This window comes from Callorhinchus milii, unplaced genomic scaffold, assembly GCF_018977255.1.
Source record: "Callorhinchus milii isolate IMCB2004 unplaced genomic scaffold, IMCB_Cmil_1.0 Scaffold17, whole genome shotgun sequence".
In the NCBI taxonomy this organism is placed as follows: domain Eukaryota; kingdom Metazoa; phylum Chordata; class Chondrichthyes; order Chimaeriformes; family Callorhinchidae; genus Callorhinchus; species Callorhinchus milii.
In genome coordinates this window covers 1985138-2003127 of record NW_024704758.1, presented here as the reverse complement: position 1 = coordinate 2003127, position 17990 = coordinate 1985138, and positions in this window count along the sequence as shown.

Sequence of the window (17990 nt, the reverse complement as noted above, 5' to 3'; positions counted from 1 at the left end):
GGAGAGAGGGGGGGGGGAGAGAGGAGGGAGAGAGGGGGGGGAGGGGGGAGAGGGGGGGGGGGGGAGAGGGAGGGGAGGGGGGAGAGGGAGGGGGTGGGGGGGAGAGAGGGTTGAGGGGGAGAGGGAGGGGAGAAGGGAGGGGGTGGGGGGAGAGAGGGTTGAGAGGGGGAGAGGAGGGGGGGAGAGAGGTGGGGGGAGAGGGAGGAGAGGGGGGGAGAGAGAGGGGGAGGGGGGAGAGGGGGTGGGGGGGAGAGGGAGGGGAGGGGGAGAGGGAGGTGGGGGGAGAGAGGGGAGGGGGAGGGGGGAAGGAGGGAGGGGGGGGGGGAGGGAGGGGGGGAGGGGAAGAGAGGAGGGGGAGGGGGGAGTGAGGACAAGGAATCTAGAAAGTCTTATCGAGTCACTTCTGCTGGTTCTAAAAAGCGTCTCGTCACACGACAAGCGATCTGGCACGGTCTTGTCCCTGGAGCTGCGGCTGGTAGGAATTACACAGGGACGTTATGCTCTTATCAGCATTGCTTAGTGAGACCCGGTGGCTGTTTCCTTGACGCTGTCTTTGCATCTCACCTAAAAGAGCCACTTAATCATTGTTAATCCGTTCAGTTTAGACGTCTGCCTGCCTCCCATACGTGGGCTGAAGAGTCTCATTTATTAACGGTGGCTTATCAAATTCATTCCAAACATATCTCTCTCGCTCTCTTTCTCCCTCACACCCCTGCAAAGTGGGGGAAAAAGGAAATTTAGCAACTTGCGCCAAAGGTATAAGGCGCCATTCCAAATGACTGAGGGGGTGCCATCAATGATGATGTCTTTTGCATTCAAGGTCAGAGAGTTTGGAAGATAAAGGTTGAACCCGTTGGCTTGCCATAAAGAAGAACGTTTGATGAATTACTTGGACATTTTTTCACCCCTGCTTAGGAATGATTCATTGTTGAGCCAGTTGCTGTTACTTTTTACACCAAACCAGATGTCACGGCTCACCTTTGCTCAGTGTTTTCGATGTACTAACTCTAAAAGTCAGTGCATCCAAAACACTGACTCTGGAATGCATGGCCTGAAAGGGCGGTGGAAGCCAATTCGATACAACCTTTAAGAGACAAATAGATCACTATTTGGGGAGGATAAGTTTGCAGGGCATTGGGGAGACACCGGCAGAGTGTGATTGATTTGATTGCTCTTTTCAAAGAGCCGGCGTAGACGTGATGGGCTGAATGACCTCCTTCGGTGCTGTGCTGTGTAATTCTATGAAAAGTGAAAGGCCAGTTGCCTCTTCCTGAGTCACTTTTTTATATAGAACCAATTTCTCAGTACAGTACAAAATACAAAATTATACTTGTATAGCGCCTTTCAGGTCGGGAGGACGTCCCAAATTGCTGGACTGTCAGCGATTTGGACTCAGTAGGGCAAATACTTGGTACAGCACGCACGTGAAGGCTCGGCTGGGGCCAGTTTAAATGTCGCCCAGGGGAGGAGCCGTGGCGTAATGTTGCGGTGCCTTCCCTAGGGGTGCTGTTCATGGAGGCACGTCTTTACGAAGCGTACGGTCCATGGTCTAAAATAAAAAGCCAAGGCATTGGCACCATAAGGCACAACTTGATGACTAAATAGGTATCATTCCTGCTAAGTCTCAATAGAGGCAATTCCAAAGGCATGGTGAAAATTAGAAGAAGAATAATCCTGGCATTTGGCATGGCACCTTTCACTTTGGGAGGACGTCTCAAAGAGCTTCACAGGGTTTACTGTAAAGTGTAGTGATTCTAGATGAAGGTGGCAGCCAATTTGCATTCAACAATGTCCCACAAACGGCCAGGAGGTAAATGAACAATGTATCTGGAGGATGGTTGGCCAGGACATCAGGAGAAACTCCCTGCTCTTTTCATGGAGCGCCGTGGGTTCTTCAACATAAACTAAAACAGGCAAACGGGACCTCTGTTTAACTGAAGGATGGCAGCACCGACAATGCAGCTCGGCACCCCACCCTCCCCCCAGCACAGCACTAGAACGTCAGCCAAGACTGTGAGCTCAAAGTCTCAAATGTGACAGTTTCGAACCCGCAACCTTCTGACTCAGAGGCGAAAGGTGCAACCAGCCGAGCCAAGCTCAAGAGCTTAATAAAGTTAGGTGCCAAGTATGTGTCCACAAAAAAGCCATTGTAAGCATTGAAGATTACTGGACAGTTCAGTAGATTGTGCTCTTTCCCTTTAAGGATAGGGGGAGTAGCAGGAAATGTCATTCAGCGTGGCTTGACTGGCAGCGAGGCTTGAGTTTTACCAAGAATCTTCCATGTTTTCGCAATCTTGCACCCAATCACCTTGCCACTAAGCTTGTTCTCAGCTCTTCTGGTTATACTCGCAGAACTCGCTTGAGCTCAAACCTCAGCTCCCTCCTCAAAGGGCAGGCTAGGACGGTCAGATCCGCATTTGAGATTCACGTTGGCAATCCCCTTGCAGTCTGTCCATCTCGATCAAACCACTTTCCATCTATATCGGCACTGTAATCTAAGACGATTTACAGTCCTCCCCACCACCAACAACGAAAGCTGATAAGGTTGAAGATTGTTTGATACACATGCTGGGGATGGCGAGAGAAAACACAAAAGTTAGCTTGTCAGATCATTTGGAATATTGAGAAGGAAGCTAAGTTTGAAGCATGAAGGTTCCAACCCGTGTCGTCTCCCCCGCTCTCCCCTGTAGATAAATGAGCTGATAAAATGGAAATTGCCTTGAGATGATGGGCAGAATCCAAGGGATTAGCAGCCAGAACATTTCTGTCCTTTGAGAAGGGTGTTAATATCACAGCTCTGCTAACACTAACTCTGGGACAGAGAGTAGAAAGTGTGATATCAATGTTCAGTAGAAGGGGTGAGATGTGAGACGGGGAATTCTAGATGCATTAACCCGACATCTGTCAGCACTTTGTCCAAGTCACTGTCAGTCATCATCTAAAGTGGACAGCAATGAAAAGCAGACAACATAGCTCTCCACCCCGCCCAGCCGCGGGTGGGATCAGCTAACTCAGATGTCCTGAGGAGGTCCCGTCTGCTCGCTCAGGACGGACGTTAAAGATCACAGTGGCACTATTGGGAAAAAATTGGAAGAGAGTTTCTCCTTGTGCTCTGACCAGCATTTCCTCTAGATTAATTGGACATTCACCTCATGACTGCTTGTGGAATCTTTCGGGTGTACATGCCTGCTGAGTGTACCTACACAGTCACTACACTTTACAGTAAAATCCTGTGAGGTGTTTTGATAGTAATTACCTGAGAAGCACTTTCAGCGTTTGAATTCTGAAATTGGTAGAGTGTTTAAATTACATTATAATTATCCCCCCCAACCTTCTCCTCCTATTCCTCTCCCCCACCATTCCCTCCTCTGGATGCTCAGTTAGTCCATTCGGGGAAAAAATACGTTGATACACAGAATAGAGAAGTCCCAGAGTTCCTGATCGCTGCCCACTGCCCCCTGCTGGGACTGGATCTGCCTTAGCTGCAATGATCGTATAGCCTGACCGCACTCACCGCTAAAGTGGAGTGCCATAGAGCAGCGGTTAGTGCGCGCTCACTCTAAGCTGTGAATCAGAAGGTTGTGGGTTCAAGTCAACCCCCTTTTCAGGCTGACACTCCAATACAGTGCTGGGGGCAGGGGTGGGCTGGGGTGGGGAATTGCTGCATTACTGGAGGTGCCGTTCTTCATACAAGATGTTAAACCAAGGTACTATCTGCTCATTCAGGTGGAAGTTAAAATTCCATGGCTCTATTCGAAAATAGAAGGGAGTTTCTCTCTCAGCATCCCCCAACATTCCCCCAAACAACATCAGTCGCCCACTGTATGTGGGATATCGCTCTGTGCGATTGGCTGCAGCTATTGCTCCCAAAACGCACAGTCACTACTCTTTACGGTGAATCCTGTGAAGCACTTTGAGACGTCCTCCCACGTGAAATGATAATAATCCTTGCATTTGATATAGCGCCTTATCACGTCGTTGAGACATCTCAAAGAGCTTCGCAGAACACAGTGCAAAGTGAATTGGTTATGTATTAAAGTGAGATATCAAAGGCAACGATTATTGATATTAGTATTAGCATAATTAATATTTCTTTCTATCGCTTTTCTCTTCTCTTTCTCCTTGGTTTATTTCTTTGCCTCACAAATAAACAACGAGGTTTATTCATCCTAGGTGTCACACGCCTGTTAAAGCCCTTATCTCTCCCTTATCTAAAGACTTTATTGTTTAGTTTCCTACCCTCAATATCACCCTGGTAGGCTGTCTAATGCAAGTGCTGGGCACGTGAAGTGAAACTGACTCATGGGATTCCATTAGCAATTGAAGCTGCCAAAAATGTGGTTGTAAATGCTGAATCTGGAACAGAGCTGGGTTTTGGTATCAGAATTACACCCACATTAATGTGCTAAACTGATCAGCAGTGACACCATATGAATCACAGAAGGCTTGTTGATCAGAGGGCTCCATTGTGGAGTCAGTCCTGTAGCACTCGCCTCGCAAGCGGGAGGACCCGGGTTCGATCCCCAGCTGTGGCAAAACCTTAGGCAAGTTCCCTTACTCCACACAGCTGTGTTTATCTAGTGTTAGATAGGTTCCCAGTTGTTAGTTGATTGGCGGATCACTTTCTGGGGGTAATAATCCTCCGCCCCCCCCCCCGAAAAAAATATTATCAGTCCCTGAGGAATCATACCCCAGTGGAACAAAATTAGGAGGAAACCCCCCCCAAAAAAACCCCAACGTGCCCACTGAACACTGACCACACCATTAAATCAATGGACACACTGATCAGTGCATTCTCCTTATTAAACCATTGCCTACAAAACACACAGTCACTACACTTTACAGTAAAATCCTATGAGGCGTTTTGGGACATCCTTCCGACGTGAAAGGTGCTGTATCAAATGCAAGGACTGTGGTTATTATTTATCACAGCAATCTTGGCAAACGGACTATGAGTCTAACTCACAGCTTGGGATCCAAAGGAGTTCCATTTGGCCACTGTTAAGCACTCTAAGGTACTGCCCTGCATGTTGTTGTTGTTGGCCTCTCTAGGTCCTTTGTGCTCCCTTGTTGCCTGTTTGCTGGGCCCTTGTTTTATCTCCCTTGTCACACAGTGCAATAGTTTCCTAGCTGAGTAAACTAATGGCTATGTGGTGACACACTCGGGGAGTGATGATTGATGAAGAATGTTGCTTGCAAGGAGAAAACAGGATCTGCTGTGTTCAAGTGTCGCAATGACTAGTCATCTAGTGGGGACTGCCCGTTCATTGTGTACAGTACATGCAAGGCTGAAGGACATTGGCACACATACCCTCTGTGCACTTGGAGATCCTGGCATTGAGGTGTCTTTCCTCCCTAACATACATTAGCGGTTGGGTGCACCTGACACAAAGGCTCAAAATTACACCTAGTTTTACTCTTGAGAAATCTCAGCCTGTTGCTGACCACAAGCCCAAAATTCCACCGAGTCAACGCCAACAACAACTTGCTCTTATATAGCGCCCTCCACGTGGGGTAGCGTCTCGGAGCGCTAATCGTCTTAGTCTTGAGAAATCTCATCCAAAGTTGAAAGTCCGTAGTGCAAGGCTGAAAGGAACAGAAAAAAAATTGAACAGCTGAATTGGTAGCATTCTCTCCTCTTGGGTTGGAAAATCCTGGGTTCAAGCCCCACGTCAGGGCTTGTTGGAACTCATACTCTGGTGTAGTGCTGGGGGCGTGCTGCATGGGACGAGAAAGGGGCTATACAAATGTAATCTTGTTGTTGGTGTTGCATTGTTGCATGTTATATGCAAAGGTTTTTATTTTATTGTAAGATAAATGGTTAGGAGAGGTGGTATCCTTGGGTTTCAAATCCCGTGAAGCGCAGAAAGAGGGGAAGACTGGAGAAGGCAATAATCTAGGGAAGGAACGAGTTAGAGTTGGATTGAGTCAAGGACACACAGGCGCAAGGAGGAGAAGGAGGAGTGTCGTGTTTAGCACTTGACAGGAACATAGAACAAAATAGACAGAGAGCCCCCATGCTGTGTCATTCGCAATGAGAATGGGGAAGTTCCAGGCGGAGATGTAACTCACACCAATTCACATTGGACACTGAGTCTGAAACTCACTACGTTGCGTTGGGTTGAATAGCTTTTAGTAAAACATTCTTAAAGTTAAGGAAAACATTGGTGACAGTGCATCTATATGCAATAACTTTCAGTGCACACGCTGAGCACTCGTTTTGACCCTACACAGTGTCAGCCATGTATTAATTATTGCCTTTTACACACTTAACTGCTGATCTGTGCTGTATAATCTAACACTGTGCTGTGTGTTAGGAGGAACACTATGGTTTGAAGCCTGCTTTCCTTAAACCTTATGTTTGATCGAGTCTCTCTCTCTCCACAACACACTCACTCACCTTGACACACAGTTGGCATGTGTTGGAAATATGTACTTTGTTTAGGAATCTGCCCATTCGGTGAGTCCCTCTTCTTGTCTCTCAGTCCTCTGGCTGGGATAGGAAATGGCAAAAACATTCAGCATTCAAGATAAACCAGTTTGTAATCAAATCTCTGAAATAGGGTCAGTCTTTATGGTTCAAACACAGGGATTTGCTACTAAACTTTTGGGGAAGTAGGGTTTGTGCTCATAGAGATGTGTAGCATGGAAGGAAGAAAGCTGTTTGGTCCACCATGTCTCTGCCAGTGTTGTCTACCTGGTTTTCTAACTTGTCCTTTTATATTAATCCTCAGTGGCCCCCTTTAAATCTGCCAAACCAACAGCTCCCTTCGCTCATTTGCGTTTGATATCAAGCCTTATCACATTGTTGAGACATCTCAACGAGCTTCACAGTAATTATTGTAAAGTGGATTGACTGCATTTTGCGGGAGAAATGAGGAAGACAATTGCGCACAGCAGTATCCCATAAACAGTCGTGGATTGAGTGACCAATTATTATTTTTTTTGAGGGATTATTAATTACTCCTGGAAAGTGATCTGCCAATCGACTAACCATTTATTGCTAGGCAAACAGAGGCGAGTGGAGAAAGAAACTTGCCTAAAGTTTCTCCCCTGCCGGGAATCGAACCCGGGTCTTCTCGCTTGCGAGGCGAGCACGCTAACCCGCTACCCAGCGCGACTCCAAATGATAGCTTGGGCCCCCCGAGCTGGGTGGGGAGGAGAAAGATATTGGAATAATACTAACCCCTGCATTTGATATAGCGCCTTATCACATCTTCAAGACGTCTCAGAGCGCTTCACAGAATATAGTGTAAAGTGAATTGTCTGTACATTTTGTGGGTGAAACGTGGCAGCCAATTGCGCACAGCAGCGTCCCACAAACAGTCATGGATTAAGTGATGTCTGCTATTTGTATTCAGGGCAGTGTGGTCAGCTGCCTTGAGTTCCCTTGTTGGACAATGTTGTTTCAATGCCAGCTGAACTTTAACACTAGGATTTTAGTGACCCCACAATGTGTTTCTGAATGTAACCAACTTCACAGAGCCCGTTGCATGGAAGTTCTCTGCAGCCGTGTGCTGTTAATCCTAGCCCTAATTCTCCATATTTCTGCAGTTCTCACTCCAAGCCCCACGACTTGAAGTGCTGATAGCCAACTCTAACCCTCAGCTCAGCCGGCTCCATCCCAACCAAATTCTTGACATTTTAATGCAGGGAGCTGTGAAAACGGCACACGGTCAATGTGTGGGGATAGGAGTGAGCGAGTGAGTGAGTGATTGGGTGGGTGGGCAGGTTCCTGAGATAAGGCTCCTTGGAAGTGTGAGCTTCCTGAGACTGTTGGCATCAGGACTGGGAGTGGGTTTCTGGAATAGTTTTACATAGGGCTGATTCACTGGCCCGCTATTAGACTGCAGTCTGCTGTGTAGGAATTTCCAAAGGGATTAATGATAAGGACACTGGAAGAGCGTTAAATTGGAGTCCTGTAGCGTATTGGTTAGAGCACTCACCTCGCAAGCAAGAAGACCTGGGTTCCATTCCTGGGCAGGGCAAAACCTTAACCTTAAGTTTCCTTACTCCACATGCCTCTGTTTACCTAGCAGCACGGAGGATCCCGGTTGTTAGTCGATTGGCGGATCGCTTTCCGGGGATAATAATGCCTCCGAGAAATAAAAATTGGTCACTCAATCCATGACTGTTTGTGGGAACCTGCTGTGCGCAATTGGCTGCCGTGTTTTGCCCACAAGATGATACAGTTAATCCACTTTACAATATATTCCTTGAAGAGCTAGAGACCTCTCAACGAGGTAATGAGGCACTATATTAAATGCAAGGCTTATTATTATTATTCTATGACCATGCATGGGTCTAACACGGTCTCTTTGCGGTTATTTTCTAAGGCTGAATGTCATTGAGTCGCAGGTGGGGGGTGGTGGGCTGGAAATAGAGAAGAGAGCGGCTGTTTCTGAATTCATACCATTATAGGAATGAACAATGACTAGGCGTTGACTGACTAACCTGATAACACTGGATTATGGCCTGTCTGGAGTTATAAATGTATCCTTCCACTCCACTTTTTCTTAAAAAGACAATCTGTGGTAATTGCATTTCATTGTTATTTATTTTTTGGGGGGGATGGGAGGTGGGTGGAGGGGGGGCGGGGTGGAGTTAGGGGAATAGTCATCGTAACTCAAAAAATAGAAGGCGGTTTCTCTCTCCAAGTGTCCTGGCTAACAATGCCCCGGGTGAAATTGGGCATTATCTTCATGGCTGTTTGTGGGACTTTGTAAACCAACTGGCGAGTTTGCACACAAAACACACAGTCACTACACTTTACAGTAAGATCCTCAAAAGCACTCTGAGATGTCCTCTTGACGTGAGAGACCTTGTAGCGGATGCAAAGATTATTATTTGTATTATTATAAGTATCGAGTATTTGCATTGACGATTCTAAGAATTTTTATTGCTAAGCATTGACTAGGATCCTCGAGACTGAGAGCTATTGAGTCATTTGTAATCCTACAATAATTGGATTGTGTATGTGGCATTCCTGGGCTTGATTGTTTTAGATTTACACCCATTAACAAGACAATCATCCTATTTGCTTATGCCTGACAGACGTCAGGAAGTGTTTAGCATATATATTATTTGATACAGCGCCTATAGCATCGAAACCACTCAAAGCGCATCACAGGCAATTGCTGCCAAGGATAGTGATTAATTATTTGTTGATAAGGGCAGTTAATTTGGCACAAGGCAAGTTCCCACAAACGGTCATGAAGGGAATTCCTTTTTCTTTTCAATTAGCGTTTGGGATGTTTAACATCCATCTGAACTGGGCAGAGATAGGACCTTGGTTCAGCATCTCATCCAAAGGACAATAATAACTTTCAAAAGAGAATTAGATACATCCTTGAAAATAAAAATATTGCAAGGCTACAATACAACACAAAATTACATTTGTAAAGTGTCTTTCACGTTGGGAGGACATCCCAAGGCGCTGGACAGGCAAGGATTTGGACCCGAGGGTGCGGGGTGGTTAGGGAGAGTGGAGGGCACGGAGGGTAGGAGGGTGGCCAAAGGCACTGTTGTAGAGGAGGGTCTTGAGACATGCCTTGAAGGAGGCAAAGGAGGGAGCAAGGCAAAGGGAATGTGGGCTGGAATTCCAAAGGGTGGGAGCGGAGAGGCTGAAGGCCCGATGGTGGGCCCAGCCGGGTGGGGGACGAGGAGCAGGCCGGAGCCGCTGAATGTTCTGCATGATCTGTGGAGCTTGTGGAGGGAAGAGTTGGGAAGGCTTAATGGTTGGGGCACTCGTCTCGCAAACTAGAGAAGCCGGGTTCGATTCCCAGGCAGTGTGAAACGCTGGACAAGTTTCCTTACTCCACACGCCTCTGTTTACCTAGCAGTGAGTAGGAACCCGGTTGTTAGTCGATTGGCGGATTGCTTTTTCAGGGTAATGATCCCTTCAAAAATAAATAAAATAATAATAATAATTTGGTCACTTAATCCACGACTGTTTGTGGGGCACTGTTGTGCACAATTAGCTGCTCCGTTTCGCCCACAAAATACACAGTCACTCCACTTTACAATACATTCTTGAGACGAATCAACAACGTAATAAGGCGCAATATGAAATGCAAGGATTATTATTATTACATTGACTCGTGACATGGAACTTTTGTTGGGTGCTCCTCTCCCGAAACACACAACAGTTACATAATTCATTTGCGCGCGCGTGTGTGTGAGAGAGAGAGAACAATACAACGTATGCTCTCATTAAAGATGATGAGTGCTTACCCATCAGTGCAAATCCATCATTGCATCAGCACAATAACGCACCTGCTCGAAGCATAATAGAGTCCTTAATATGTGTTGAGGAAAGCTAGGCAGGTGGAGCGCAGGGTAATAATAAGGAAAACAGTGAGACAGAGCGAGAGACACAGAGAAAGAGAGAGATAGAGAGTCATGCTTGCAAAATGTGATTGACATACTGGCAGCACAACATTGGGACGTCCTCCCGACGTGAAAAGCGCTATATCAAATGCAAGGATTATTATTATTATTATTATTGTCCAATGTCCTAGGTGCCATCCTTTGGATGAGATATTAACCTGAGCTCCTTCATGCAGTTGTTAAAGAAAACCAGGTTGCTTTTGTAATGAGATGGGCATTCCTCTTGGTATCCTGGCCAACTAGCCTAGCCCCCTTCCCCTCCACCCCGCCGGCCTCAGATAAAACTGGTGACTGACATGTGCACAAACTCATCTCTGTGCTTAAGAACCAGACTAAGAGTTCAACATATGCATATAAATTTAATAATAATAGTTATCCTTGCATTTGATATAGCGCCTTATCATGTTTCGAGACATCTCAAAGCGCTTCACATAATATACACTAAAGTGAATTGACTGTATTTTCTGGGCGAAACACAGCAGCCAATTGCGAATAGCAGTGTCCCACAAACAGTCAGTCGTGGATTGAAGTGACCAATTTATTATTATTATTTGTTATTTTTTTTGAAGGAATTATAACCCCCTGGGAAAGCGATCTGCCAATTGACTAACATCAGGGTTCCTACTTAGTGCTAGGTAAACAGAGGTGTGTGCAGTAAGGAAATTTGCCTAACATTTTGCCCTGCCTGGGAATTGGATCCAGGTCTCTTGAGGCGAATGCTCTAACCACTGAGCTACAGGATTCCACAATTTCCCTGAGTCTGGAGTGAAATGCGCAATCCCTCCATGGAGCGCCGCGGCCCTACTTACCTAATTCTGAAGAGTATTAGGCGTAGGTTAGTAGAAGCCAAGGCTTGGGGGATCCCAGAGTGTGCCTCTGGGGGTAATTCCTGGAGTTTAACCAACTAAAGTGGTCCAGCATGCCTTCACAAACACTTGTCTGGGAAGCTTCCTGCTGCTTGTCCAGCTAGGACCACCCTACCCATCAGCTTTGGTTTGGTGAGGAAAGCAAACGGGTAGCCCTAGCTGGAACAGGCAGGCTTAATGGAGAGCCGACTGGGAAATGGAGAGGGTGGAATCCTAATATCTTTACTTTGATATTGGGCTCATGAAAAGAATACATGAAGAATACATCAGTTATTTTGTCATGTACGGCACGCTAATGCCATAAATCAGTGTCACTAATGATCGGGGGGTGGGGGGGAGGCAGGTTAGTGTGAAACACCCTGATTGTATTGTGAAAGTATTCAAACTATTTTGCATATAATACTTTAATGGAGTTTCGTTCTATTTGAAAAAACAACACAATCCCATTGTTTGAGCATTGTCGAACCACCTTTCCAAGATTTTGGTGCATAATTGATCCTTTGCTGAATGCATTTGGTTTACAGCCAATATTTGAATAGAGGATGTCTACTTTCTAGAGCAAGAATGGGGGTTGGGGTGGCGTGGGGGGTGGGGGGGTGGGTGGCGTGGGAGAGAAGAAATAACAACCTCTTCATTTATAGAGTCTTGGTCACTCCGCACCATTGAGAATCTTCTGATACTGGCATTAAAGAAGCTGTTTCTTTAAACATGGTCCCATCAATTTATAATTCAATAATAATAATCCTTGCATTTGATATATCGCCTTATCACGTCTTCTAGATGTCTCAAAGCGCTTCACAGAATATACGGTAAAGGGAATTAACTGTATATTTTGTGGGAGAAATGCAGCTTGAAGGGATCATTACCCCAGAAAAGCGATCCTCCAATCAACTAACAACCATGTTTCTACTTACTGCAAGGTAAACAGAAGCGTGTGGAGTAAGGAAACTTGCCCAACGTTTCGCCCTGCCCAGGAATCGAACCCAGGTCCTCTAGCTTGCGAGGCAAGTGTTCTAACCATTATGCTACAGGACTACAAGACTATTTGACAATCTTTGATCGAAAAATGGAATTAAAACAAAATGGGAGAGTTCTTCCCGCTAAGTTAGCCACTTTGATTCCACCCACGTTCTCTCAATGGCATGAAAGCGGAGGCATTGGATGCATCCACACATCAACAAGCAATAAAGGTGTGCTTGGCCCCTCTTGAGTTGTGCTTTGAGTGTTCAAACCCATTCACTCCCTGGCACCCCCCCTACCTCTCCGACCTCCTCACTCCCCAATCCACCACCTCCGCTTGACTGGCACCGGCCTTCTGCTTGTCCCTCGCACCGGCCTTCTGCTTGTCCCTCGCACCCTCCGCTCCACCATTGGAGGTCGTGCTTTCAGCCACTACGTCCCCCAAAACTATGGAACACTCTCCCTCAATCCCTCCGCCTTGCCCCTCTCTCCCTTCTTTCAAGTCCCGCCTGAAAACTTTCCTTTTCGACCGTGCTTATGGCCATCTCCCCACTACCCCCCCCCCACCCCCGGCAGCTCGGAATCAGGCTCCGTCACTGTTAAGCGCTCTGAGACGCTACCCTGCTGGAGGGCGCTATGTAAGCACAAATTGTTGTTGTTGAGTTGTTATGGGGCTTTGAATCTCCCCTTCCATTGATAATCTACTGAAGTATATTTTTTGGGCTCGTACGGCTGTTTGTGATAAATTGGCTGTTGTGTTCGCCTTCAAAATACAGTCACAGTAAAATCCTGCAAAACGTTTTGATAGGCAAATCAAAGTTGAGGATTATTATTATTACAATAATATTATTGTTGTTACAGCACGCCCTTAATTCTCTCCCATCGTGCCAGCGTGATTCACTGCGTACACTTTCGATGGTTCATTACATTACGTTAGAAAGGGCTTAAAAGATTAATGATTTCTGGCTTTCTGGGTTTGAGTATTCTGCTGGGATCAGTTTCCTATTCAGACAGGTCCGGATGCAGGAAGTAATATCTGGTTTCCTTCCTAATCATCGTACCTATGTCTGTATAAAAGCACTCTCACTTTTACACAGTCACTGACTGATACCTCAGCTCTCTGTGGGAAAATATGTCCATGGTGACTATGTTGATGCCATGTTACCAGGTTTGACATTTGGCAGCTATTATTCCTTCTGTTGTTCCAGCTGGATCTGTTGTCCCATACGCTCTGAGGCACAGGCACTGACGCCGTGAATGACCAGGGGACAACCTGGAAATCTCAGTGTGGTTTAACAGGAATGCTTTGTTTCCTGTTTGGACTGTGAGGATAATGAGGGAGCACTAATCTCACGTCCCTCAAAGATCTGTCTGAGCGGCAGGTCCTTCACTTGGAACAGAAGAAAAAAAAGAGAGAACAAGACCGCTCGTTTGGTTCCGGCCCCCTCCTTGTCCTCGCGCCCTCCATTCCATCATCGGTGGCCGTGCTTTCAGCCACTACGCCCTGAAACTCTAGACCACTCTTCCCTTATCCCTCCACCTTGCCCCTCCCTTCCCCATTTTCAGATCGCACCTGAAGACCTCGTTCTTCGACCGTCCTACTGTCACCTCCCCCCTCCCCTGGCTTGGCGTCGTTCTCCACAACCGTCAAGCGCTCTGTGACGCTATCTACCCTGCATGAGGGGCGCTATATAATCACAATTTGTTGTTGTTGTTGAGATCGACCCTAGTTTGCATTTCGTTCCTTCCCCCCCCACCCCCCACCCCCAATCTTAAGCAGCCAATTCAGAGCAAGGATCTAGACCAAGAGAGAGTGCAATGGCCTTACTATCTCCCCCTCCGTTAGCGTGTGTGTGCTGGGATCGAACTCTCTCCCTAGAGGGACGCAATCTGCTTACCTAATTCTGAAAAGTATCTCCCTCCCTTCAGATACCTTGAGTCTTGGGGCTATGTCAGTTGAAGGCACCTATAGGGCTGTCTTGATTATTTCCAGATTCCTGCCTCGAGGGGAAAAGGTGTTAACAGTAGACAATAAAACCCATTGTGTGTCCTGAGTTGTGTAAGTCTCAGGGCAGAACAAAAGCGAGGAGGTGAATTATTCAGAGGCATTTCACTGCTGATGCAAACCAGTTAGTTTCTTGTGTTGGGTCGTGTTGTGTTGTGCTAGATTAATGTTGAGTCAAAGAAGTCTTGGGGGAGTGGGGGAGAGCCAGAAATACTGGGACTAATTTACATTGGAAAAACACAATGATTGGAGTCAGGGAAATACATTATTGGAATAAGAGAAGGGATGATAGGTGCTGGTTGATGTAGTGTGGAAGCTTTTTGTTTTTTTGTCTATAGTTTGTGTTTTACAAACAATAGAAGTTAGCTATTTTAGTATTAGCATTATTTTCTTCTGCGAGTGATAGGGATTCGAAGCCATACAGAGGTTTATATATAAATAATGTAATATTATAGCGCCTTATCGCATCTTTGAGACGTCTCAAAGCGCTTCACAGAATATATTTTATAGTGGATTAACTGCAAGTTTTGTGGGCGAAACGCGGCAAGCCAATGGCTCACAGCGGCATCCCACAAACAGTCGTGGATTGAATGACCAAATACAAGATGATCAAAGGGACTGTATACCCAGAATTGTGCTTTCAGGTACCAATGGAGGACTGGAGGTCATGGGTTCAAGGTTTGCAAGTGGCAAGTTCAAAAGTATTTATTTTACCCGGAAGGCTAATTAACCGGGTTACCAGGAGAGAAGGGCAGTTGAGGCTAGGACACTCGCGCTCATTTAAGAAACAACGCCAACAAAATTACATTTGAAAGCGTCCTTCATGTCAGGAGGATGTCCCAAGGCGCTGATGTGTGATTGAATACGGCAAACAACAACACCTTACGTTTATATAGTACCCTTCACTCGGGGCAGCGTCTCGGAGCGCTTAACAGGGGCGGAGGCGAATTGGGGAGGGGGGGGGGTTGAGATCAAACGGGTCCCAGGGCCTTCTTCACTCAAACCGATCTTGTGGCGTGTAGTTAAATCTACAACGTAGTAACGCACGAGCAAAGTGACAGCGGTTGGTAAACATAAGTTGCAGAGGAGTCATGCCACTGATTACACAAGAACCTTCATTACTCCCTGGGAGCTCGTCATTTCATGAGCGATTCCCAGTCACAAAGGGACTAATTAATAATAAGCAGTGATCAGGGGATCTCTCGTCACTGCTTTCAAACGTTACAACGACCCTTCATAAGTTGGAAACCAACTGTCCGCTTGCCCACACCTAATAGCCCCCTTCCCAAAGGCTTTTGTCTTTCCTTGCTTTCTTATGGCTTTGCCTCGCACCGTGGAAAATAATGGGTCGCTCGCTCCATGGCTGTTTGTGGGACACTGTCGTGCGCAATGTCACAAGGTCACAAGATCGGTTCAGGACAAAGAGGCTCCACCGGCCCATTTGATCTCATTCCTCCCACCCGGCTCGGACTCGATTTGGAAGCCGGTGTCTCTAATAATAATAATAATAATAATCCTTGCATTTGATACAGCGCCTCATCATGTCATCGAGACGTCTCAAAGCGCTTCACAGACTCTAAAGTGAATTCACTGGGTATTTTGTGGACAAAACATGGGGAAAACAATTTCGCGCAGCAGTGTCCCATAAACAGTTGAAGACACAAAAAAAAGGTTGCGCGGGCAACGACTAGGTGGAAATTCGGGCCTCTGGTGTCTGCCCTGAGATTGCCCTTCACCTCTTCGTAACTGTGACCTCTCATCTCGCTGTTTCGGTGTCTCTGAAAGTACTGTATTGTTTACATTCTTTCCTTACAGCAATCGCTGTAATGAGTTCTATCAGAGCTGTTGAAAGCATCTCAATTTACCTGGAGTACATTAATACGGAGGGAGGGAGGGAGGGGGTGGGGTGAAAGCCAACGAAGTAAGCGTTCTGAGACTCTACCCTGCGTGAAGAACGCTATGTAAGTGCAAGTTGTTGTTGTTGAAAGGCACCGGGTTTGTTTCCCAGGCAGGGTGAAACGTTGGGCAAGTTTCTTTACTCTACACTCCTGTTTATCGAGCAGTAAGTAGGAGCACGGTTGTTAGTCGATTGTCGGATTGCTTTTCCGGGGGGTGGGGGGGGGTAATGATCCCTCCAAAAACAATTAAAATAATAATTTGGTGACTTAATCCACGGGACGCTTCTGTGCACAATTGGCTGCCGCGTTTTGCCCACACAATACACAGTCACCCCACTTCACAGTGTAACCTGCGAAGCGCTTTGAGACGTCTCCACAGTGTGACGAGGCACTGTATCAAATGCAAGGATTGTTATTGCAAACGCGGTGTAAAGTCCTCGGAAAAACGTGCCATTTGTTTATTGTCGGGTGGGTTGGGTTGGTGTGGAGGTGGGGGGATGAGGTGGCACGAGTACAAGAGAAGAGGGGTGTAGCCGACTGGACGGAGCGGGGATGGGTGGTGGGTGGGTGGGGAGTTCTTTTGCGCCTGGACTGTGAAATGCCTGTCAATGTTATTGATGTCTCGCACATTTTTAAGCGTGTCTGCGTCCATCTCAAACAGTGCCATTGACAGCCTGCTGGGAGGAGGCATCATCACAGCCGTCCGCGGCCTGTTGAATTGGTTGCTGTCCATCTGTTAGCCGCTGGCTTGTCCCTCGGAATATTTCTGGTTTGCTTTTGTGACGTCTTGCTGACAGTCGCATACAAGAGCAGGTGCTCTTACACACAAGACAGTAAATATTGGGATTGTTTTGTTCTGTGCTCGCGCCTCCTGATAGGTGGGCCTGTGTTGGGTTCGGTCGCAGATAATAATAATAATAATAATAATAATCCTTGCATTTGATATCGCACCTTAACAACGTCTCAAAGCGAAACTTGCCTAAGTTTCGTCCTGTCTGGGAATCGAACCTGGGTCCTTTCGTTCGTGAGGCGAGTGCTCTAACCAATGCCCTACGGGATTCCGCATGTTAATCGTATTAAGACAAGTGTACAAACAGTCACCTTTCCCCGCCTGTCACTTGCTTGCTGCCGAGTTATGTGCCTGGCATTGACTGGCAGGAGTTAACCTGCCTTTTTATACTGGGTGCAACTGAGCCGTATAGTAACTCACTCAATGCCTCCCTTTCCATCCCTCGCCTCCCCTCGCACTCTCTTAAGTCACATCATGTCTACCTTCTCTTGAGGGTCAAAATTCCCCGTCGTCGTCATTTATAGCAACGTTCACAATCCCCAGCCTCGGAATAGGGGTGCATTTTCCCCATTGCAATTCTCAATGGTATCTCAGGCCTGTGACCTACACTTTGGGACAATTTGCAAAAACTGGCAAACCCTGTTGGGAGACGGTTAATTAGAGCACTGCCTCGCAAACGAGAGGACCTGGGTTCGATTCCCGGGCAGTGCGAAATGTTGGGCAAGTTTCCTTATTCCCCCCCCCCACCACTCCATACACACACACCCCTCTGTTCACTTAGCAGTAGGAACCCGGTTGTTAGTCGATTGTCGGATCGCTTTCCTGGGATAATAATCCCTTTAAAAAAATAAGAAGAAATCGGTCACTCAATCCACGACTGTTTGTGGGGACGCTGCTGTGTGCAATTGGCTGCAACGTTTCTCCCACAAAATGCACAGTCACTACACTTTACAGTGAAGCGCTTTGAGATGTCTCGAAAAGTGATGAGGCGCTGTGTCAAATGCGAGGCTTATTATTATTGCTATTATTATTATATAAGATAACAGCCCGGCTCAGGTACGGGCCGCAGCGAAGTGTGGCTT